The sequence below is a fragment of the Tamandua tetradactyla genome, chromosome 5 (genome assembly GCF_023851605.1).
Source record: "Tamandua tetradactyla isolate mTamTet1 chromosome 5, mTamTet1.pri, whole genome shotgun sequence".
NCBI lineage: Eukaryota > Metazoa > Chordata > Mammalia > Pilosa > Myrmecophagidae > Tamandua > Tamandua tetradactyla.
In genome coordinates this window covers 143,000,834-143,025,321 of record NC_135331.1, presented here as the reverse complement: position 1 = coordinate 143,025,321, position 24,488 = coordinate 143,000,834, and the positions used below count along the sequence as shown (strand labels likewise).

At 40.6% G+C, this 24,488-nt stretch overlaps 1 pseudogene; it reads left to right on the top strand.

Annotated features, from left to right (window-relative positions):
* Positions 1 to 18,049: 18,049 nt before the first annotated feature.
* On the top strand, positions 18,050 to 21,724 carry LOC143683345 (bifunctional methylenetetrahydrofolate dehydrogenase/cyclohydrolase, mitochondrial pseudogene; annotated as a pseudogene).
* The last annotated feature ends 2,764 nt before the right edge of the window (positions 21,725 to 24,488 follow it).

Sequence of the window (24,488 nt, the reverse complement as noted above, 5' to 3'; positions counted from 1 at the left end):
AATGTTGATCTTGTAACCTGCTACTTTGCTGTACTCATTTATTAGCTCTAGTAGTTTTGTTGCAGATTTTTCTGGGTTTTCAACGTATAGTATCATATTGTCTGCAAACAGTGATAGTTTTATTTCTTCCTTTCCAATTTTGATGCCTTGTATTTCTTTTTCTTGTCTAATTGCTCTGGCTAGAACCTCCAACATGATGTTGAATAACAGTGGTGATAATGGACATCCTTGTCTTGTTCCTGATCTTAGGGGGAAAGTTTTCAATTTTTCCCCATTGAGGATGATATTAGCTGTGGGTTTTTCATATATTCCCTCTATCATTTTAAGGAAGTTCCCTTGTATTCCTATCCTTTGAAGTGTTTTAAACAGGAAAGGATGCTGAATCTTGTCAAATGCCTTCTCTGCATCAATTGAGATGATCATGTGATTTTTCTGCTTTGATTTGTTGATATGGTGTATTACATTAATTGATTTTCTTATGTTGAACCATCCTTGCATACCTGGGATGAATCCTACTTGGTCATGATGCATAATTCTTTTAATGTTTTGCTGGATTCGATTTGCTAGAATTTTGTTGAGGATTTTTGCATCTATATTCATTAGAGAGATTGGTCTCTAGTTTTCTTTTTTTGTAATATCTTTGCCTGGTTTTGGTATGAGGGTGATGTTGGCTTCATAGAATGAATTAGGTAGCTTTTCCTCCACTTCAATTTTTTTGAAGAGTTTGAGCAGGGTTGGTACTAATTCTTTCTGGAACATTTGGTAGAATTCACATGTGAAGCCATCTGGTCCTGGACTTTTCTTTTTGGGAAGCTTTTGAATGACTGATTCAATTTCTTTACTTGTGATTGGTTTGTTGAGGTCGTCTATTTCTTCTTGAGTCAAAGTTGGTTGTTCATGCCTTTCTAGGAACTTATCCATTTCATCTATATTGTTGTATCTATTAGCATAGAGTTGTTCATAGTATCCTGTTATTACCTCCTTTATTTCTGTGAGGTCAGTGTTTATGCCTCCTCTCATTTCTGATCTTATTTATTTGCATCCTCTCTCTTCTTCTTTTTGTCAATCTTGCTAAGGGCCCATCAATCTTATTGATTTTCTCATAGAACCAACTTCTGGTCTTATTGATTTTCTCTATTGTTTTCATGTTCTCAATTTCATTAATTTCTGCTCTAATCTTTGTTATTTCTTTCCTTTTGCTTGCTTTGGGGTTAGTTTGCTGTTCTTTCTCCAGTTCTTCCAAGTGGACAGTTAATTCCTGAATTTTTGCCCTTTCTTCTTTTTTGATACAGGCATTTAGGGCAATAAATTTCCCTCTTACCACTGCCTTTGCTGCATCCCATTTTGATATGTTGTGTTTTCATTTTCATTCGCCTTGAGATATTACAAATTTTTCTTGTAATTTCTTCCTTGACCCACTCGTTGTTTAAGAGTGTGTTGTTGAACCTCCACGTATTTGTGAATTTTCTGGCGCTCTGCCTATTATTGATTTCCAACATCATTCCTTTATGATCTGAGAAAGTGTTGTGTATGATTTCAATCTTTTTAAATTTGTTGGGACTTGCTTTGTGACCCAGCATATGGTCTATCTTTGAGAATGATCCATGAGCACTTGAGAAAAAGGTGTATCCTGCTGTTGTGAGGTGTAATGTCCTATAAATGTCTGTTAAGTCTTGCTCATTTATTGTAATATTCAAATTCTCAGTTTCTTTATTGATCCTCTGTCTAGATGTTCTGTCCATTGATGAGAGTGGTGAATTGAAGTCTCCAACTATTATGGTAGATGTGTCTATTTCTCTTTTCAGTGTTTGCAGTGTATTCCTCACATATTTTGGGGCATTCTGGTTCAGTGCATAAATATTTATGATTTTTATGTCTTCTTGTTTAATTGCTCCTTTTATTAGTAGATAGTATCCTTCTTTGTCTCTTTTAACTGCTTTACATTTGAAGTCTAATTTGTTGGATATTAGTATAGCTACTCCTGCTCTTTTCTGGTCATTATTTGCATGAAATATCTTTTTCCAACCTTTCACTTTCAACCTATGTTTATCTTTGGGTTTAAGATGTGTTTCCTGTAGACAGCATATAGAAGGATCCTGTTTTTTAACCCATTCTGCTAGTCTATGTCTTTTGATTGGGGAATTCAGTCCATTAACATTTAGTGTTATTGCTGTTTGGGTAATACTTTCCTCTACCATTTTGCCTTTTGTATTATATATATCATATCTGATTTTCCTTCTTTCTACACTCTTCTCCATACCTCTCTCTTCTGTCTTTTCGTATCTGACTCTAGTGCTCCCTTTAGTATTTCTTGCAGAGCTGGCCTCTTGGTCACAAATTCTCTCAGTGACTTTTTGTCTGAAAATGTTTTAATTTCTCCCTCATTTTTGAAGGACAATTTTGCTGGATATAGAAGTCTTGGTTAGCAGTTTTTCTCTTTTAGTAATTTAAATATATCATCCCACTGTCTTCTTGCCTCCATGGTTTCTGCTGAGAAATCAACACATAGTCTTATTGGGTTTCCCTTGTATGTGATGGATTGTTTTTCTCTTGCTGCTTTCAAGATCCTCTCTTTCTCTTTGACCTCTGACATTCTAACTAGTAAGTGTTTTGGAGAATGCCTATTTGGATCTATTCTCTTTGGGGTGCACTGCACTTCTTGGATCTATAATTTTAGATCTTTCATAAGAGTTGGGAAATTTTCAGTGATAATTTCTTCCATTAGTTTTTCTCCTCCTTTTCCCTTCTCTTCTTCTGGCACACCCACAACACGTATATTTGTGCATTTCATATTATCATTCAATTCCCTGAGCCCCTGCTCAAATTTTTCCATTCTTTTCCCTAGAGTTTCTGTTTCTTTTTGGATTTCAGATGTTCCATCCTCCAGTTCACTAATTCTAACCTCTGTCTCTTGAAATCTACCATTGTAGGTTTCCATTGTTTTTTTTTCATCTCTTCTACTGTATCTTTCATTCCCATAAGTTCTGTGATTTGTTTTTTCAGACTTTCCATTTCTTCTTTTTGTTCATCCCTTGCCTTCTTCATGTCCTCCCTCAATTTATTGATTTGGTTTTTGAAGAGGTTTTCCATTTCTGTTCGTATATTCAGAATTAGTTGTCTCAGCTCCTGTATCTCATTTGATCTATTGGTTTGTTCCTTTGACTGGGCCATATCTTCAATTTTCCTGGTGTGATTTGTTATTTTTTGCTGGCGTCTGGACATTTAATCAGATTTCCCTGAGTGTGAGACCCAGCAGGTTGAAAGATTTTCCTGTGAAGTCTCTGGAGTCTGTTTTTTTTTTATCCTTCCCAGTAGGTGGCGCTTGTCTGTCTGTGGGTTCCACCAGCAAAAGAATTGTGGCTCCTTTATTAATGCCACTATTGGTGTTTGGTTGGACCCAGTCCCTGCCACTGTCGGAAACTCCCTCCTCTCCCTCCGGGCAGCCGCCTGGGGGGGAGGGGCACCAGTCGCCGGCCGCCGCGGCCCGGGGAACTCACCACCAGACCGGGAAGCCACCCGCGGGGGAGGAGCACCGGTCACTGGCCGCCACAGCTTGGGGAGCCTGCTGATCCGAGACTCGTAGCCAGTCCGGGAAGCCTCCCGTGGAAGAGGGGCACCGGCCATCGCGGCTTGGGAAATTTGCCTCTCCAAGACTCTCAGCCTGTCCGAGAAGGAGGTAGGGAGCGGCACCGGCCGCCATCCGCCGTGGCCCAGGGAAGCATGCACTGCTCGGGGAGCTCACCGCAGCGGAGTCTCGCAGACGGTCTAGCCAGTCCAGACTGGGGTACACTGTGTGTCCGTTCCCTGCTGTGGCCCCGGGAGCTGTTCTGCACTGTTTCTGGTCACCTAGTAGTTGCTCTGGAGGAGGAACTAAGACGCGCGTACCTTACAAAGCCGCCATCTTGGCCCCCTCTCCTCATAAATTTTTTAACAGGAGGAGGTTTCTTAGTCCTTACACCCAAAGCACAAGCATTAAAAAAAGAAATAGATAAATGGGTCTCCTCAAAATTAAACAATTTTGTGCATCAAAGAACTTCATCAGGAAAAGAAAAAGGCAGCCTATGCAATAGGAGACAATATTTGGAAACCATATATTAGATATATATTTAGTATCCAGAATATACAAGGAGATTCTTCAACTCAACAACTAAAAGAAAAACAACCCAATTTAAAAATGGGCAAATGTCTTAAACAAACACTTCTCAGTAGAGGAAATACAAATGGCTAAAAGGCACATGAGAAGATGTTCAATTAGGGAAATGCAAATCAAAACCCCAGTAAAATATCATCTCAAACCCACAAAAATGGCCATTATCAAAAAAAAAAAAAAAACAGAAAATGACAAGTACTAGAAAGAATGTGAAGAAAGAGGTACACTTATCCACTGTTGGTGGGAATGTAAATGGTATAATTGCTCTGGTAGGCAGTTTGGTGTTTCCTCAGGAAATGAAGTTAAGAATTGCCATATGATCCAGCAATCCCATTACTAGGTTTATATTCAGAGAAACTGAAGGCAGGGACACAGATATTTGCACACTAATGTTTATAGCAGCATTATTTACTATTGCTAAGAAATGGAAACAGGCCAAATGCCCACCAACAGATGAGGGGCTAAACAAGCTGTGGTATATACATACAATGGAATATTATGCAGCTGTAAGACAGAGTAATGTCATGAAGCATGTAACAACATGGATGGACCTTGAAGACATTATGCTGAGTGAAATTAGCCAGAAGAAAAGAACAAATACTGTATGGTCTCACTAATATGAACTAACATAAATGAATGAACTTTGAGAGATGAGGTTAAGAACACAGGTTATCACAAGACAGAAAAAGGGTCAAGATTGGGCATTTGGTCCTGAAGGAATACAGATCGTGCAATAAGACTGCAAAAATTCAGAAATGGATAGCACAATATTACCTAATTGTAGCACAATAATATAAATATATTGAGTGAAGTTGAATGTAAGATTGAGGAAGAAGGGCTGGAAGCACATATGAAACCAGAAGGAAACATACAGAATAAAGACTGAGACAGTACAACTCAGGAATGCCTAGAGTGGGCAATGATGGTGATTAAATGTGCAAATATGAAAATTTTTCATGAGGGAGAACAAATGAATGTTAACATTGCAAGAGGTTGAAAATGGTTAGTATACAGGAAAAAGTATAATCAACACAAGCTAGGGTCTCTAGTCAACAGTCACATTGTAATATGCTTCCATTGAATGTAACAAAGGCCTTATGCCAAATTAAACGTCAACAGGTGGGGACCATGGGGAAGGAGCATGTATTCTTTCTGGAGGAAAAGGAAATGTTTTCATATAGATTCTGGTGGTGAAGGCATATGCATTTACTTATGTTGGATTATATGATGTACAAATAAAACTGTTTAAAAATGAGGAGAGAGAAACAAGTACCAGAGAAGACATAGAGAAAGAGATTTACCTATTCACTGTTGGTAGGGAATCTGAGGGCACAGCCTCTTGGAGGGCAGTGTGGTGGTTCCACAGGGGTAAGGTTGTCATATGATCCTACAACCCCATTGCTAGTTATATACCTGGAGGAACTGAGTGTAGGGACACAAATGGAGACTTGTACACTGGCATTTATGGTGGTAGTGTTCGTGAGTCACAATGGATTGAAGTGGCCCAAGGGTATAATGACTGAGGGGAGGAAAGGGGAACTTTGGTGTATATATGCAACAGACTATCAAGCAACCACAAGAAGGAGTAAAGTTGTGAAGCATGCAACTAGGTGAATGAACCTTAAGGACTGTATGTCAAATTAAATGGCAGAAACAAAAAGACAAATATTATTGTGCCTCGCTCATATGGACTAACTATAATGTACAAACTCAGAGAATTTAAATTGACAGCATGGGTTATCAGGTTGGAGCCTATTGTAAAGGGCCCTAGATTGTAGGCTTTTACAGCAGTCACATATATTCAGGAGTTTTAACTGTTATTTCTAAATTCTGAGATACTGAGCTGTTTGTATATAACCTGGTTGTTCCCAGAAACTTTGGGTATTTATGTGATACCTGAGACTCAGAGTTAGAGCTCTGAAGGTCAGCACTACCCCATACAGGAATTTTTTAAGTTAAAAAAGTGATCACACTTCAACTATGGATATGAATGAAGCTGATCTGGACAGGACTGAACACAGGGTAAAGAATTATGTCATCCATATTTTAAAATTTCAGCTTCTGTGTGAGACCAGAGGGAGAGATGTTTATTTGGTGTCAAACTTAGATTTTGGGTAGTGCATTACCTAATTTACCTTGTGTGGTCAGTTTAGTTGAACACTGTAAGTACAGAGAATCTTGAATAGATGGTGAGATCTTGTTGGTTTGTCCAGGTTAGTGTGATCCTCCAACATATCCCAGAGTAATTTGGGCAGTGAATGAAAAAGTATTTGCAAAGTCCCCTTGGGGGACAGGAGAGAAAGGAGGAAATATTCAATTTCCCCATCTGGAGAATTTCTAATATTCTCACAAGCAGTGGGGGCAATGAACTCAATAGGTTAAGCCCTCGATCTTTGGGTTCACCCATATGAGACTGATTCCTAGAAAGGATATGCTAAGCCTACATATAATCATGACTTAGAGTCACCTTCAGAGAACCTCTTTTGTTGCTGAGATGTGGCCTCTCTCTTTAAGCCAACTCAGCTGATGAATTCACTGCCCTCCCACCTACATAGGACATGACTCTCAGGGATCCCTTGCAATGTGGAACAGAACTCCCAGGATGAGCTGGGACCCAGCATCATGGGATTGAGAAAGCCTTCTTGCCCAAAACAGTGAAGGGAGAAATGAGACAAATTAAAATTTCAGTGGCTGAGATCTCAAACAGAGTCAAGAAGTTATCCTGAAGGTTATTCTTATGTGCTATATAGATATCCCTTTTTAGTTTATGGCATATTTGAGTGGCTGGAGGGAAGTACCCAAAACTGTTGAGCTGTGGTCCCATAGACTTGATTCTTGAAGACAATTGTATGATGATATAACTTTTACAATATGACTTTGGGATTGTGAAACTTTGTGTCTGATGCTCCTTTTATTGAGGATATGGACAGATGAGTAAAAAATATGAATAAAAATAAATAAATAATGGGGGATAAGGGGTAAAATATATTGGGTAGATTGAAATACTAGTGGTCAATGAGAGGGAGGGGTGAGGGTATGGAATGCATGAGTTTTTTTCTTTTTTCTTTTTCTTTTTCTGGAGTGATGCAAATGTTCTAAAAAAGATCATGGTGATGAATACACAACTATGTGATGATATTGTGAGCCATTGATTGCTTGCATGTGTGGACTGTATGTGTGTCAAGATTTGTCAATAAAAATTTTTAAATGCTTTTTATTGGTTTGTCTTGAATAAGGCTAAAAAAGTTGTATGTAAAAAATTTCTTTTGCCACTTTCCCTCCTTTTTACAAGAGAGATGTAACTGTAGGATAGGATTATAACTGACTGTTCCATTTGTGGGCCACCACTGGCTGTCCTCCAGGGTATGGTGACTAGGCAGTATTTGGGAGATGCAGCACCCATTTTTAAGGAAGAAAGAGAAGAAAAAGGCAGATTTGCCTATTGGTGCCCAGCATCCCAAGTCACCAGTTTGCCGTTAGTCTCAGGCATCCCCAGACAAACAGCCAGGTACCATTCCAAAACTGTTGAGCCAACGCACTCATCTCCCAGGGTGTCTGTATTACTAGAGACACCAATTATTTTAAGAAAGAGAGATTAAAAAAAAAAAAAAAGGTTTCCCTACTTGTACCTGGCATCCCAGTTCACCAACCTGCCATTCTGAATGCCGATCCCTCAGCCACCATGGATTCACGCTCCTTATCCCCATGGATATCTGAGTCCTCAAAGATTCAGGAGATGGATGGCCCACTACCATCATGATGCTGCTGAGCTGACCCACTCATCTTCCTAGGTGTCTGTGCTCTTTACTGACTGCCTGACTAACTGCCTAAGAGAATGGAAAGGATTTGCCACAACAAAGAAATTCTAGGGAGGGATTTTTGAGGTACCAGCCCCAGGTGTTGCTATGATTGAGCTAAAGGGAAAGAACATCTGGCAAGGAAATTGGGTTCCTTTAAAAACATGGTTTAGTGTGCATTTCAGATAATCAGGGGAGTTTAGGTATGGACGTATTATAGGGCAGGGCCAGGAGTGAGCTTTCCTCTGTCCTTTGCAGTGCAGATTTTAGAAAGTGAAAGCAAACTTAACACTAGCAGCTTCTCCATGAGAAAGGCCCGGTATGCTTTAAAAAGGTTTTAACCATACCAGAGAGCAACTGTAAGGAAGAGAAACTGCAGTCCAGGCTAGCCCCAGGTGAGTGAGGACTGGAGAACTGGTGTCACAAGTGAGCAGAGAGCAAGAAGGCCTGTGTGCTCATTTTGAGAAGAATGGAAGGTTGGGGCGGGGACATGGCTTACTGACTTTTACAGGCTCAGCTAACTCTAACTAAGATAGCAAGGGTTTTTGCTTACCTAGCAAATCTCACTTATGGCTTTCAGGGGGAGACTTTTTTTTTTTTTACACCAATTGCAGCATGATTTATTAGATAAGACAAGAACGTTTTGACAGGGCCTCAGTAACCATAGATTCCATCACTGAACAGTGCAGGACCAGGACAAAAGGGCTTAAAGATAAGAAAGACAAATTCTTACCATGAGTTGAATGGGAAAGAAGTGGAGGATTCTCCTTCCTCCTTCCCTAATACTCTGGGCCTTAGTTTACTCCGTGTGAGGAAGGTGGTGACTGTTCTAGTTTGCTAACTGCCAGAATGCAATATACCAGAAACAGAATGGCTTTTAAAAAGAGGAATTTAATAAGTTGCTAGTTTACAGTTCTAAGGCAAAGAAACTTTTCATTTTAATTTAAAGGCCTTTTCTTTAAATGTCCCAATTAAAACAAGTCTATAGAAATGTCCAATCAAAGGCATCCAGGGAAAGATGCCTTGATTCAAGAAGGCTGATGACATACACGGTTTCTCTTTCAAGTGGAAGGGCACATGGCAAACACAGTCAGAGTTTCTCTCTCATCTGGAAGGGCACATGGTGAACACAGCTGCTAGCTTCTTTTCCTGGCTTCCTTTTTCATGAAGGTACCCAGGAGGCATTTTCCTTTTTCATCTCCAAAGGTCGCTGGCTGGTGGACTCTGCTTCTCGTGGCTATGTCATTCTGCTCTGCTCTCTCTGAATCTCTTTTCCCCAAAATTTTTCCTCTTTTATAGGACTCCAGAAACTTATCAAGACCCACCCAAATGGGGGGAGACATGTCATCCCCTAATCCAGCTTAACAACCACTCTTGATTTAATCACATCTCCAGGGAGATGATCTGATTACAGTTTCAAACATACAGTATTGAATAGGGATTATTCTGCCTTTACGAAATGGGATTTAGATTAAAACATGGCTTTTATAGGGGACATACATCCTTTCAAACCAGCACAGTGACCAAGGGAAACTGTGTCACAGCCAAAAGTGGGCTGGGGCTGAGGTTGTCCTGCTCAGGATCAAAATGCCCCAAGACATAGGTACTGTTCCCAGGCCCACGGCGGGTATGTTTGGAAAATACAAAAATGAATCCAATTAAGGACATTGTGTGCAATTGGAGGAGAAGGACTGAGCTTCTGCAGTACCTTGAAGCCACAACCTCACTGGCAGGTGCGGCAGTGGTCAGAGTGCATTGAGATGCTTTGGAGAAGGGTCTCTTCTTGATTCAGGTCAGGAGAACAGCTGTTATCACTAAGCTTAGGGAGGGTAATTGATGAAAGAGGAGCAGAGACTGAAGGGTAGGACTGGAGGAGGTTATCTCCCCCCTCCATCCAGCAGGTGAGAGGGCTGGCCAGTCAGAAGCAGGCTGCTGGTACCTATGGGAAGTGGGTAGGGAAGCAGCTGAGGGGCTGTTTCTCATTGGTGGGGAGTAGAGATCAGTAGCCATCAAAATTTCTTAGGATGCTGTTGCTGTTGGAACCTGAGGTGTTAGAGTCTCGATGCTTCCCTCTCACTGAAGTTCTTCCATCCCAAATGCATGCTTTGTTACTGTTGGGTTGCCCATGGAAGCTGGGCTGATGGCATTGGTTTTTTTCCCCCCAAAACACTTCACAGCCATTTATCTCTCGGGGTGATGTTTATTACTGCTACATCAAGGACTGTGTCTGTTCCAGATCCCACAATGTCAGGGGAAGACGTTCTTAATGGAAAGTATTCAATTTCCTCTGGACCTAACCCAGAGATGACTCCCTAGAATGATAAAGACAACACCTTATTTGGAACAAGGACCCTTAGCCCAAAATCTCATTTTACAAAAGATGGACTGTTTTTGAAGGCAAAGAAAGCCAGAGAGAGAAGAAAACGAGATTCTTATGGAGGCAGGGGAGAGAATGTCTGTCAAAGGGGTGAGAAGAGGAACAGATTCAGCAGGAAAGATCTGGATCCTTAGAATGGGGGGAGGTGGGGAATGAGAAAGAGTGTGGGAAGTCTCAGAGAGCCAAGGAGAGAAAGACGGAGAGACAGAGACAGGGGGTCCTATTTGGGTCCCCCTGAAGTCCTGCATAACATGGTGAGATACTCCCAATCAGGCCCCAAGGGCAGTGTCCCCAGGACATAATCTATGCTCACCCTGAGCCTCTTTGGATCTACCTGGCATAGAGATGGGGCTCCTATTACCTCTGAAGAGGGAGCTAGAGGCTCAGGGTGAGCCTAGGTTATGTTCTGGGGGAGGCACACTAGAGTCCTTAGATTCTTAGAGAGAGCAGTGAAAGTGAGGACATAGGAGAGAATAGCAATGAGCCAAACAAGAAGAAAAAGTGACAGTGCGTGGCCAAGCTTCTCAGTACTCATCAATCCAGACAGTCAGAAAGAAATGGCTCCTGGCTGGCTCACAAAAATATGTTACCAGATTTCAATTTCCAGGTTTGTAGTTGTACTACAAGAAGAAATTCAGAGGCACAGCATAGATAGAACAAGTATATAAGAAATTTATTAAGTATACATGCAGTAAAAGGAGGATGCAGGTACTTTAGCAAGTTAATAAAGATGGAGGGTAAGAGACTAGTAGTTCTTAATACATACCAAAATAAAGAAATAGATAACAAAATTATGAAAAATGAAAAATCTTCATTAGCCTACTGTATTAGTTAGGGTTCTCTAGAGAAACAGAATCAACAGGGAACACTCACAAATATAAAATTTATAAAAGTACCTCATGTGACCACAGGAACGCAGAGTCCAAAATCTGCAGAGTAGACTGTGAAGCCAACGATTCCAATGGAGGGTCTGGATAACTCCACAGGAGAGCTCACCAGCTGAAACAGGAAGAGCCTGTCTCTTCTGAATCCTCCTTATAAGGCTTTCAGTGATTAGATTAAGCATCACTCATTGCAGAAGACATGCCCCTTTGGCTGATTACAAATGGAATCAGCTGTGGATGCAGTTGACGTGATCATGATTTAATTCTATGAAATGTCCTCATCGCAAAAGACAAGCCAACACTTGCCCAACCACCACCTGGCCAAGCTGACACATGAACCTGACCATGACAGTCCACCCCTTGTCAACTTGGCAACTATACGTACCAGCTTAAACCATACCTAATTTCTAAATAAAAAACAACAAAACACACGTTTTTTTTCTTTCACCTAACAATACTCAACTGTCTTGCATATAACGAAACACATTAAATCTCTCCAGAAGAGCGTGTAAATCCTTGGGTAATATTCATTCTTAAATTTGATATCTTACAACTTAAATAGTATAACATGAACAAAACAGCATTGCATTCCTTGTTTCTGTAACTGATCACGTGGTCGAAGTTCATATTTATCACTACCTTCTTCCACTACCCATTCCATGTTCCCTTTACCCTCAGCAAGCACTTCAGCTGGCCATGGTTCTTTGCCTGATGGGGTGACCCAAACCTTCATTCCTAAAGTTTCAGAGCCATTGGTAGTCCTTCCTGGATTGCGTTGTTGCAGTTTTCCATTGATTTTAATCACAGGGCATGGTAGCCCTAAAAGACACCCTAGGGGATCTCCTATATTCCAAGAAAACTCTTCTTTACCTCCATTACGTAGTTGCAGTCCTAGTTCCTCCTGATAGGGTCAATTACCCCAGACAATAATGTAATCCCCTTCTAGGCTTGTTGATCCAGTGGCATAAGTAGCCCAAAGTGACCAGATGGCAGTCTTAACTTCCAGTTCAGGGGAATCATTGTTGTTTCTCCTGGAGGAAGCACTCCCCATTTTAGAACTAAAACCTGTAGACCAGCAGAGCTCAGGGTTGCAGGGACAGGAAGCAAAAATTTTCCTGGTGGATCACTAGGGGTAATAGTGAGTGGTATCACTCCCATTTCTATCCCTTGGTTCCTGGACCCATGGATCCTGGCTATGGAGAAACAGCATCATACAGCAGACACTGATTCAGAGCATATACATCTTCCTGGAGAACATTACCCCAGCCTTTCAAGGTATTGCCACCTAGTTGGCACTGTAATTGAGTTTTCAAAAGGCCGTTCCACCATTCTATCAATCTAGCTGCTTCTGGATGATGGGGAACATGGTAAGACCAGAGAATTCCATGAGCATGCGCCCATTCCCACACTTCATTTGCTGGGAAGTGTGCTCCTTGATCCGAAGCAATGCTGTGTGGAATACCATGATGATGGATAAGGCATTCTGTAAGCCCACAGATGGTAGTTTTGGCAGAAGCATTACATGCAGGGAAAGCAAACCCATTTCCAGGGTATATGTCTATTCCAGTTAGAACAAATCGCTGCCCCTTCCATGAAGGGAGTGGTCCAATGTAATCAACCTGACACCATGTAGCTGGCTGGTCACCTTGGGGAATGGTGCCATATCAGGGACTGAGTGTGGGTCTCTGCTGCTGGCAGATTGGGCACTCAGCAGTGACTGTAGCCAGGTCAGCCTTGGTAAGTGGAAGTCCATGTTGCTGAGCCCATACATAACCTCCATCTCTACCACCATTACCACTTTGTTCATGAGCCCATTGGACAATGACAGGAGTTGCTGGAGAAACAGGCTGACTGGTATCCAAAGAACATGTCATCTTATCCTCTTGATTATTAAAATCTTCCTCTGCTGAAGTCACCCTCTGGTGTGCATTCACATGGGACACAAATATCTTCATGTTTTTAGCCCACTCAGAAAGGTCTATCCACATACTTCTTCCCCAGACCTCTTTGTCACTAATTTTCCAATCACAATCTTTCCAAGTCCCTGACCATCCAGCCAAACCATTAGCAACAGCCCATGAGTCAGTATACAAATGCACCTCTGGCCAATTTTCCTTTTAAGTTAAATGAACAACCAGGTGTACTGTTCAAAGTTCTGCCCACTAGGAGGATTTCCCCAGAAAGGGGTTGTAATGCTGCAGCTGTCCACTTTCAGGTGGAACCTGCATATTGTACTGAACCATCTGTAAACCAAGCCAGAGTTTTCTCTTCCTCAGTCAATTCACTGTAAGGAACTCCCCAAGAGGCCATAGCTCTGGTCTGGGAAAGAGAAGGTAATGTGCAGGAGTGCAGACCATGGGCATTTGGGCCACTTCTACTAACTTACTTGTGCCTTCAGGACCTGCTTTGGCTCTATCTCGTATATACCATTTTCATTTTACAACAGAGTGCTGCTGTGCTTGCCCAACTTTATGGCTAGGTGGGTCAGACAACACCCAGCTCATGATAGGCAACTTGGGTCTCATGGTAACTTGGTGGCCCATGGTTAAGCGTTCAGTCTCTACTAAGGCCCAGTAGCAGGCCAAAAGCTGTTTCTCAAAAGGAGAGTAGTTATCTACAACAGATGGTAAGGCTTTGCTCCAAAATCCTAATGGTCTGCATTGTGATTCTCCTATAGGGGCCTGTCAAAGGCTCCAGACAGCATCTCTATTTGCCAGTGACACTTCTAGCACCATTAGGATCTGCTGGTTCATATGGCCCAAGTGGCAGAGCAGCTTGTGCAGCAGCCTGGACCTGTCACAGAGCCTCCTCTTGTTCAGGTCCCCACTCAAAATTAGCAGCTTTTCTGATCACTCGATAAATGGGCCAGAGTAGCACACCCAAATGAGGAATATGTTGTCACCAAAACCCAAAAAGACCAACTGGGCATTGTGCCTCTTTTTTGGTCATAGGAGGGGCCAGATGCAGCAACTTATCCTTCACCTTAGAAGGGATATCTTGACATGCCCCACACCACTGGGCATCTAGAAATTTCACTGAGGTGGAAGGCCCCTGTATTTTTGTTGGATTTATCTTCCATCCTCTGACACACAAATGCCTTACCAGTAAATCTAGAGTAGTTGCTACTTCTTGCTCACTAGGTCCAATCAACATGATATCATCAATATAATGGACCAGTGTGATATCTCATGGGAGGGAGAAATGATCAAGGTCCCTGCGGACAAGATTATGACATAGGGCTGGACAGTTGATATACCCCTGAGGTAGGACAGTGAAAGTATATTGCTCACTTTGCTAGCTGAAGGCAAACTGTTTCTGGTGGTCCTTACTAATAGCTATTGAGAAAAAAGCATTTCCCAGATCAATAGCTGCATATCAGGTACCAGGGGATGTATTGATTTTCTCAAGTAATGATACCACATATGGAACAGCAGCTGCAATTGGAGTTACCACCTGGTTGAGCTTACGATAGCTCACTGTCATTCTCTAAGACCCATCTGTTTTCTGCACAGGCCAAATAGAAGAGTTGAATGGTGATGTGGTGGGAATCACCACCCCTGCATCTTTCAAGTCCTTAAGAGTGGCAGTAATCTTTGCAATCCCTCCAGGAATCCGGTATTGCTTCTGATTTACTATTTTGCTTGGTAGGGACAGTTCTAGTGGCTTCCACTTGGCCTTTCCTACCATAATAGCCCTCACTGCACGAGTTAGAGAACCAATGTGGGGATTCTGCCAGTTTCTCAGTATGTCTATACCAATTATACATTCTGGAACTTGGGAAATAACAACAGGATGGGTCTGGGGGCCCACTGTACCCACTGTGAGACAGACCTGAGCTAAAACTCCATTGACCACCTGGCCTCCATAAGCCCCCACTCTGAATGGTGGTCCATAGGGATGTTTTGGGTCCCCTGTAATTAATGTCACTTCTAAACCAGTGTCTAATAATCCCCAAAATATCTGATCATTTTCTTTTCCCCAATGCAGTTACCCTGGTAAAAAGCCCTCAGTCTCCTTGGGGAAGGCTTGGAGGAAGATTAACAGTATAAATTTGTGGCAGTGTAACAGGGTCCTCCCCCAAAGGGATCTGGCCTCCCCTTCATTCAAGGGGCTCTGGGTCTGTAAACTGTTTCAAGTCTGGAAATTGGTTAAGGGGCCGTGACTCTGTGTTTTTGTAATTCAGGTTAGACTTCTGTTCCCTTGACCTAGAACTCTTTTGTTTATACAGCTCCAACAAGAATTTAGTAGGCTGCCCTTCTATTGTATTTCTAGGCACCCCATGATTTACTAGCCAATGCCACAAATCTCTGTGTGTCATATAATTTTGATGCCTGTTTTGAGTTTGCTGTCTATTATAATAGCCATGTCTATCCTGTCTTTGGCGATTAAGTGCTGCCACCTGGCTTCTGCCAACTCAGGATCCCATCATCCCCATTGTGTTTAAGGATTCCAGCTCAGTGACAGCAGTTCCTACAGTAATATCTGACCTACAGAGAAGTGCAACCACAGAGCTCTTGAGGGATGATGGGGCTAGTCTCACAAATTTATTTCTCACTCTTCTGGTAAAAGGTGTATCCTCTGGACATTCCTAGGGTATAAGAGCATGCTTTGCATGATAAATCCACTCTAACATTCCAATCTCTCTAAGCCTCTGGATCCCCTCATCTACATTATACCAGGGCAGTTCTGGCATTTCAACCTCAGGTAATGTTGGCCACCTTTTGATCCATGTTTCAACCAACCATCCAAACAAACTGTTAATACCTTTTATAACTGCTCAAGCTATAACATTGAATACAGAATCTCTGCTTAGTGGGCCCATATCAATAAATTCAGCCTGATTCAGCCTTATATTCCTCCCACCATTATCCCACACCCTTAAAATCCATTGCCACACACACTCCCCTGATTTCTGTCTACATAAATTGGAAAACTCACACAGTTCTTTTGGAGTATAATGTACTTCCTCATGTGTGATACTTTGTACCTCACCTTTAGGGACCTGTTGGGACTTTAATCTAGTCATAGGTCTGGAGGAAATGAGGGGTGGTGGTGGTGGTGGTGGGTCATGAAAAGAATTAGAAATATCTTCCAAGCCATTTGCTTCTGGGCCTTCATTTGCAGTTTCATCTGGTGAAAGAGGATTAATCACTCTAGGGTTAATCCCTTCAGGAAGAGGTTGGGTGGCCAATTCCTCAAGGCAGGCTGGAGATGGGGTGGTTATGTCCTCAGGGAAAACTATTACAAGGTTATTTAGAGAAGACTCAGCATGATCTAAGGTTTCAACCTCACCCCTGACGTCATTATTAATCCATATGTCACCATCCCTTTTTTCAGGGTCCCACTCCTTTCCAATCAATGCCCTCACTTTAATGGCAGGCACCATGCAAGATTGAGATTTCAGTTTACGTTGTAAAGTTGCTACTCTAACAATAAGATTTTGAGTCTGGTTTTCAGAGTTCTCAAGTCTACGGCTACAGGAAATAAGATTTTCCTTCAGGATACTCATAGAAACATCTACATCTTTCAGACAGTGCTTAAGCTTCTCGTTTGAAGTCTTAAGCCCATCCCTTTCACCCCTTAATGTAGCCAGTGTATCTAACAACAACCAACCAACATCTCTATACCTCTTATTTCTACAAAACTCTGTAAAGGTGTCAGAAACATTATCCCCCAGAGCCTGGCTTCATACAAGTGAAGCATTAGGAGAATCAAATGGTGATATTTTGACTATCTCTTTTGCCAGCTCACTCCATGGATTGGGAGTGGCATTCTGACTACAGGAATCAGAGTCCTTAGTGTCTTTGAGTCCAGTCAGAGTAGAAAACCATTCATAAAAACCCATTTTTAAGATTCTGTTTCTTAAGAACCACTCCCGGTACCAAGATGTATTAGTTAGTGTTCTCTAGATAAACAGAATCAACAGGGAACAATTGCAAATACAAAATTTATAAAAGTGTCTCACATGACCATGGGAACACAGAGTCCAAAATCCTTAGAGTAGGCTGTGGAGCCGACGATTCCATTGAAGGGGCCAGATGAACTCCACAGGAGAGGCTCACCAGTTGAAACAGGAAGAGTCTGTCTCTTATGAATCCTCTTTATAAGGCTTTCAGTGATTAGATTAAGCATCACTCATTGCAGAAGACATGCCCCTTTGGCTGATTACAAATGGAATCAGCTATGGATTCAGCTGACATGATCATGATTTAATTCCATGAAATGTCCTCATCGCAATAGACAAGCCAGCACTTGCCCAACCACCACTTGGCCAAGTTGACACATGAACCTGACCATAACACATACTAATACCCATACCAGACTTCAGGAAAAATTTTCCAAAAGAAAGTGCCTAAGAGAAGCCTTTAAATTAAGCCCTCAGTTGTTTGTACCCATGAACAGAGACTGAAGATAACCCAGAATTTTATAGGTTTGACTTTATGATGCATATCACCTATTGCCAACACTTGACCCAAATTAAAATTACTCCCAGACCAACTAAATAAGCTTATCAGAGGCTGGGTTTTAAAGCTGCCTGGATAACTCCAGTGTGTGATCAGACTTGAGAGCCAGTGAATTCAGATTCTTTTTCAAGAGGAGGGTTACTGAATTCTGATTGACTAGAGTGGTGGCCTTAGTGATGGAAAGAACAGGAGTTAAAAGTCACCTGCTAATTGAGCATTTGCTGAGGATAATCCAAGAAGCTGAACTTTCTACTATTAACTGAAGTTGGCTAAACATTTTTCTATTAGAGCTTCATGTCATCACAATAAGGGACATGTCAAATTCATCCCTGTTTTCTAGTCCACCCATCAATCCAGAGTGGCATTAGTATGATGGCATGTACAAAAATCCAGTTCTGGTGAGCTGCTTTTGTGTTATTACTGTGTGGTATGCACTACTGAATGCTTACAATATGAAAGGTACTCTTTTAAGAGTGCTTTGTGCTTATTACCTAATTTCATTCTTCTCTCTTTTTTTGGTGGGGGGTGCATGGTCCAGGAATTGAACCCAGGTCTCCTGCATGGAAGGCAAGTATTTTATTACTGAATCACCCATGCACCACTTTAATTTAATTTTTATAACCATCCTATGAGGTATAGATACTTTTATTGCTCTCATTTTTACAGATAAGGAAACTGAGAATAGCAAGGCAAAATAACCTGCTCAGGACCTTACAGTTAATGCATACCAGAGCTGGTATTCAAACCAAGGTAGTCTGGCTGGGAATTTGGGTACCTAACTACTTGACCTTTCCATGTGCCATCTCCCATAAATCAGAACCACAGTGACCTGCACAGCCACTGCTACACCTTATACTCCCACTTAAGAGGAACAGAAAAATAGAGTGAATCAAATTGGTCCTTTCCTTGTGAAACACCTGTATTCCTGATGACATAATTAATCCTGTTAACCTCATAGTAAAAGCTGCAACTGCTGTTGATTTCTATTGTTGATTTCTAGGCAAAAGAGACAGACATTTCCTGTCTTTTTCTGTGCTTGTTAGCATGTTTCTCAGATGAAAAATGTCTTGGATTTTTCATAGGAAAGTTAATCATCTGTGGGGCCTAACCTGTAGCCTACATATAAAATATAAGGCACCCCAAACAGTATGAGTATATTAAATCAAGAATCAGAATTGCATAATAGCACATTCCCTTGGCTTTTATAACCAAGCTGAATCAAAATATGGCTAACAACAAAAGAAGACACTAGAACACAATTTCCTGCAATGCAAGCTGTTAAAAGGAATAACGAATAAAGGTAATTCTATGCACATACAAACAGCATTAACTGACACCTCAAGCATCAATCAAAATTGTTCAGGCACAGCTGGATCCTGCAGGCCATTTGTACTGAATTAGTCTCCCAATTAAAATATTTCCAGGCACAAGGAAATCATAGGTATTTTTAATATTTGGCCCTAATTCCAGTGGGCTGTTGTCTACTGACCCTACATTTTTTGCCAGGACTCCCTGGCGTTACAAAAGGGCAGCCTCTTCTGCATTAAAACAAATTCTGGATTCCTCCTTTCTACTATTTAATCCATTCTTCCTTTCCCTCTTAATATCCAAAATGCTTCAGATAGGAAGGAGAAGGGGCCACAGCAGCTGATAATATGGCCTGAAACGTAGGATCTTCACTCTGAGAAGCAGAGTCATGGAAAGAAAGGAGAAGCAAGTTTGGAGAAACTTTGTGAGGAATCTGAGACACAAAAGACTTCTGGACTGGGTGTTAGAGCAAAATTGGGGTTTGGTCCAACACAGAAAGCAGGCCCACAGAGTCCTAGGTGATATTACCTTTGGTTAGAAGCAGACATTTGAAATAAGCGGACCACAGCCACTATTAAATTTGCCACTAACTCCAGTATTTACACCAATTTGATATAACCATTCAAATAAATTCTATGGGCTTTGGAGTAGGACTGCCTAGATTTAAATGCCAGTGCAATCACTTATTAAACATGAAACTTTGAACACTTTATGTAATCACTCACCCTATTTTCTTATCTGTAAATTAAGGATAATAAAATTACCTACCTCATATTGGGAGTGTTAGATGAGCTTTAAAATGCATATTATGCAAAGGTACATGTACTGATGAGCACACAATTGTTAGTTGAAGTATTGAATAACCAACAACCTCCAACATGTCCTTTAATTGATCAATGACAGATGCCCTTAATCTCCAATATCCACAATAATTTAAATAGTTGCTTTCATTTTGTCACTGTGGCCATTCAGACATAGAAATTTACAAACTGTATACTGAATACTTGATTTACACATTATTGTATCTAGTTGCTATATAGTGGTCAGGGAGACCACTAAAACAAAAAGATAGGAAAACAAAGTAACTACAGCCCACAATGTTTTTGTTTTCTGCCAGAGTAGATGAGCTACTCTTAAATTTAAAATGCCTTGATTAGTTCTGAGACCACTACAACAACAGTTAATATGAGCCTCAGAGAGTAGTACTACCTCCCATTTCAAGGCAACCTGGCTGCCACTTCTCTTCGTCCTCCATTCCTGGTCCTTGGTAGCCAGAGCAAAGATTTATCATCAGTGCACGGATTCCATAGTCCCATTCTGCATGCAGTTTTTAATTGTCTATTAAGATGGAACATTGTTCAATCCATTGATGTGACCACAGACCAGAATAAACTAAAAGAAAAAAATGCTATTAGTCTCTGGTCCCAACAATGTCATTGGAGAGGGTAAAATTTTGTGGCCTAGTCTTTAACAGCTACATAGGCCAAGAATGAAATAAGGCCTGTTTATTTCTATTTCATGTTATTGAGGCATAGAATAATATGATTCAGGGCTAATAGGGATTTTGATGGTAATCAATGGATCAAGGATAATTCATCAAAATCAATTCACTGATGCACAAAAACCAAAGCCCAAGAAATATATCCTGTTCTCCCCACACAGGCAGTGGCACTGGCCATAGCTACATTCTCTCTTGTGTTCACATTGGCCATGTAGCTGCTCCAGCCCAGGCAGAGGTGCTGCCTCTGCCATTCCCCTTTAACAACTCCAAAGTTCAAAACGAAGCTGTTATCATTGCTGGAAAGAAACTTGCCCGGCAGATCAAGCAGGAGGTACAGCAGAAGGTGGAAGAATGGGGGCCTCAGGCAAAAGGCCACTGCACCTGAGCATGGCTCTGGTTGGTGAAAACTCTGCCAGTCACTCCTACATCCTCAACAAAACTGGGCAACGGATGTGGAAATCATCAGTGAAAAGATTTTGAAACCAGTCTCGATTTCAGAGAAAGACTTGTTGAATTTGATCAGTAAGGCAAATGATGATAACATAGATGGCCTCCTCGTTCAGCTGCCTCTTCCAGAGCACATTGATGAGAGAAAGATCCGCAAGGCTGTTTCTCCAGACAAGGATGTTGATGGCTTTTATGTGATTAATGGAGGGTGAATGTATTTGGACCAGTATTCTGTGCTCCCAGCTACCCCATGGGGTGTGCGAAAAATAATTAAGTGAACTGGAATTCCAAAGCTAAGGAAGAATGCGGTTGTGGCTGGAAAGTCAAAGAACATTGGAATGCCCATTGCCATATTACTACACTCAAACTGCCTTATAAACATCCTAGAGGTAGTGCCACTATTACAATATCTCATGACTATACTCCCAAAGAACAGTTGAAGAAACATACAATTCTTGCAGATATTGTGATATCTGCTACTTTTGCAGATATTGTGGTATCTGCTACAGGCATTCCAAATCTGGTCAAAGCAGATATGATCAAGGAAGGAACAGTAATCATTGATGTGGGAATAGCGTTGAAGATCCATTAACTGCTAAGCTCAACTTGGACTGAGACGTGGATTTTGAAGAAGTCAGGAAGAAAGCTGGTTACATCACTTCAGTCCCTGGGGGTGTCAGTCCTATGGCTGCGGTGATGCTAATGAAGGATACCATTATTACTGCAAAAAAAACTGCTGAGGCTTGAAGAGCCAGAAGTGCTGAAGTCTAAAGACTTTGGAATAGCAACCAATTAACTATTTCATCTTCTCTTTGAAGAACAACCTTCCAAGCCAGTTCAAGAAGCAAAACAGGCTAATAGAAATTCTATATTTTTTATTCTACTGAAATGGTTTAAAATGGTGCTTTCTTTTATTGAAAGCTTAAATGAGTGGGTGTTTGCACACATAGTTCTCTCCCAGGAGCACATCAGTATCCTACTGGGCCTGGGTCTAGTGACAATAGAGGACACTGTCACATTACGAATCGTGCTTAATTTTGTCAAGCCACTGCAGTTGTTAAAATTTCTAGGATTGCTTTTCCCAAGTGCTATTCCAATAAGAGTTGATATGCACATTAGGTTCCAAACCTGTTGGGTTCAACAGATCAAACCAAAGGAAAAATATGGCCAGGTAAAATTAAGGGAATGCAAACAGGAATAAATTATTGCAATTGAGTAAGAAAATTTTATATTTATAGATATCTCCTGCTGATTCTGTTTCTCTAGAGAACCCTGCCTAATACAACCTTCATTGGAGTTGCCAGGCTTGTGGCCGGCCCTATGGATTTTGGACTTTTGCCTTCCCACAGTGTGTGAGACACTTTATAAAGCTCATATTTGCCGATATCTCCTGTTGTTTCTGTTTCTCTAGAGAACCCTGACTGACACAACATCGCACCCAGACAGTACTTGCCAGATGCACAGGATCAGGGCCCAAACAGAAAGCAGAAGTCCCTAAGAAGTCAACAAAGTTTGGTGCTGCCAGAGTGGCAGGAAATAGAGTGGGAAGGGAATCTCAGGAAGTAGGGAGCTGCAGAGTGGGGAGTCCCAAAATCTATATGAAAATGCTACTTAAATTGTTGTTTCTAGAATTAAAAGAATATTTAAACTAAAATTTTTAAAGTAAGAACTTTAAAGAATAAGCTAACAGTAAATTGGACACTGCAAAAGAAAGTGAACTTAAAGACAAGTCAATAGGAATTATCCAAACCAGGAAACAAGGAGAAAAAAGACTTGAAAAAATTCTGAGAAAAGATTATACTAAGCCTGGAATGCTGTACCTAAAGTAATCATAAAATAAGTGTAAAGTAAAATCGAATTATTTTTAGACCTGCAATATCTCAAGAAAGTGTCCATACCCCCAAAAACTACTGAAGAAGATAGTAAATAAAAATGAAGGTATAAGCCATAAAAGAGGAAGACGAGGGAATAAGGCATGGTGGGGGAGGTCAATGAATAATTCCTGAAACTGAAAATTCAAGTTTTTACACCTATAAATTTTTCCAAAATAATTGGAAGTAGAATGTTCAGAGGTCTACTACTTTTCATAAGTGCTATAGAAATACTTGACTCTTTAAACAATTAACTTGTAAAACACTGATTAAAATATAAATTAAAAATTTTAAAAGGAAAAAAAATCTCCTATAAGAAACATATAATATCCGAATAGTCAAAGAAGAGTAAAAAGTGGAACTTTGTCATAAAATAAAAAGTGGAAGTGATTTTTCCAATCAGAAGAAAGAATACGGAGGAGGATTGAAAAACTCTAGGGGTTAGGTTAACTGTTAGGATTAAAGTTTCTAATCTCAATTTGAAATCAATTTATTTAAGGGATTTTGCAAGAATTATTTTTCAAAGGTAATTTTATTCATAGGAATTTGGGGAAATTAGGCAAATTATTATAAAATTAAATAAGCAAGAAGGTGTAATAATTCCAGTCTTACAGTATTTTAGTATTTGAGAAAGAAAAAGTAAAAGCATTTTCCATTAGACTGTATTATTAAACAGGAACAAAAAAAGAGCATAAACAAATCCTCTCCTAGAAAAGACATTAAAATGATTACTCACACTGAGTGCTGTGGTCTATTGTGACAGGGACTGTTTTTAGGTAACCTTAGTTATAGGATATATTACCAAACTCAGTGCTTTTACACAGTGTGGTTGTTCCTTCAGGCCTGGTGTTTTTTGGGGGGAGGATTTTCAGTTTCTGATTCATTTCCTTAATAGTTATAGGACCATTAAAATGTTTTATTTCTTCTTGAGTCATTTTTAGTAATCTGCATTTTTCTAGGAATCTGTAAATTACATAAGTTTTCAATGTATTGTCTGAGACTGTTACCATAGTTAAGAAAAAGCAAATTTCAGATCTTTTAGAGAGACTGGTGAATCAAGAAAATGTTTTTCTCCATGGCCAAGTACCAATTGCTATCCTTAGACTTGTTAAATATTTGAGAATAGAAATGGGCCATTTCAGGCAGTGTCTCTTCATGTCTTCTATCACTTTTGCTTCTTCCTCAGATTACTTTGAATAATTAGTACATTTCAAGCACCCAAAAATGTACTTGGGAAAGTCAGTAACCATGGATCTCTCTCAATCCACTAATACAATGGTGTTCTACTTAGGCTACGTATTATAACCATCTAGGAAATCTCTAAAAATTCTCATGCCCTGACCATAGCCCAGAACAAGAACTAAATTTAAAGACCACTGCACTATCACTATAGCAAGATGTTAACAATAGGGTAGTATATGGGAAAATATATACCTAATGCAAATTATGGACTATTGTTAACAGTAATATTTTAATTTTATTCTATGTTGTATCAAAGGTACCAAACCAAAGCTAAGCGTCAGTAATAAGAGGGCATAAGAGATATGGGGTTTTTCATTTTGGAGTATAATAAGAATGTCCTAAAATCTATTGCAGTGATGAATACACAACTCTGTGACTATACTGTGAGGCATGGATTTTACATTTTGGATGGATTTTATGGTGTGTGAATATATATTTAAAAACTGC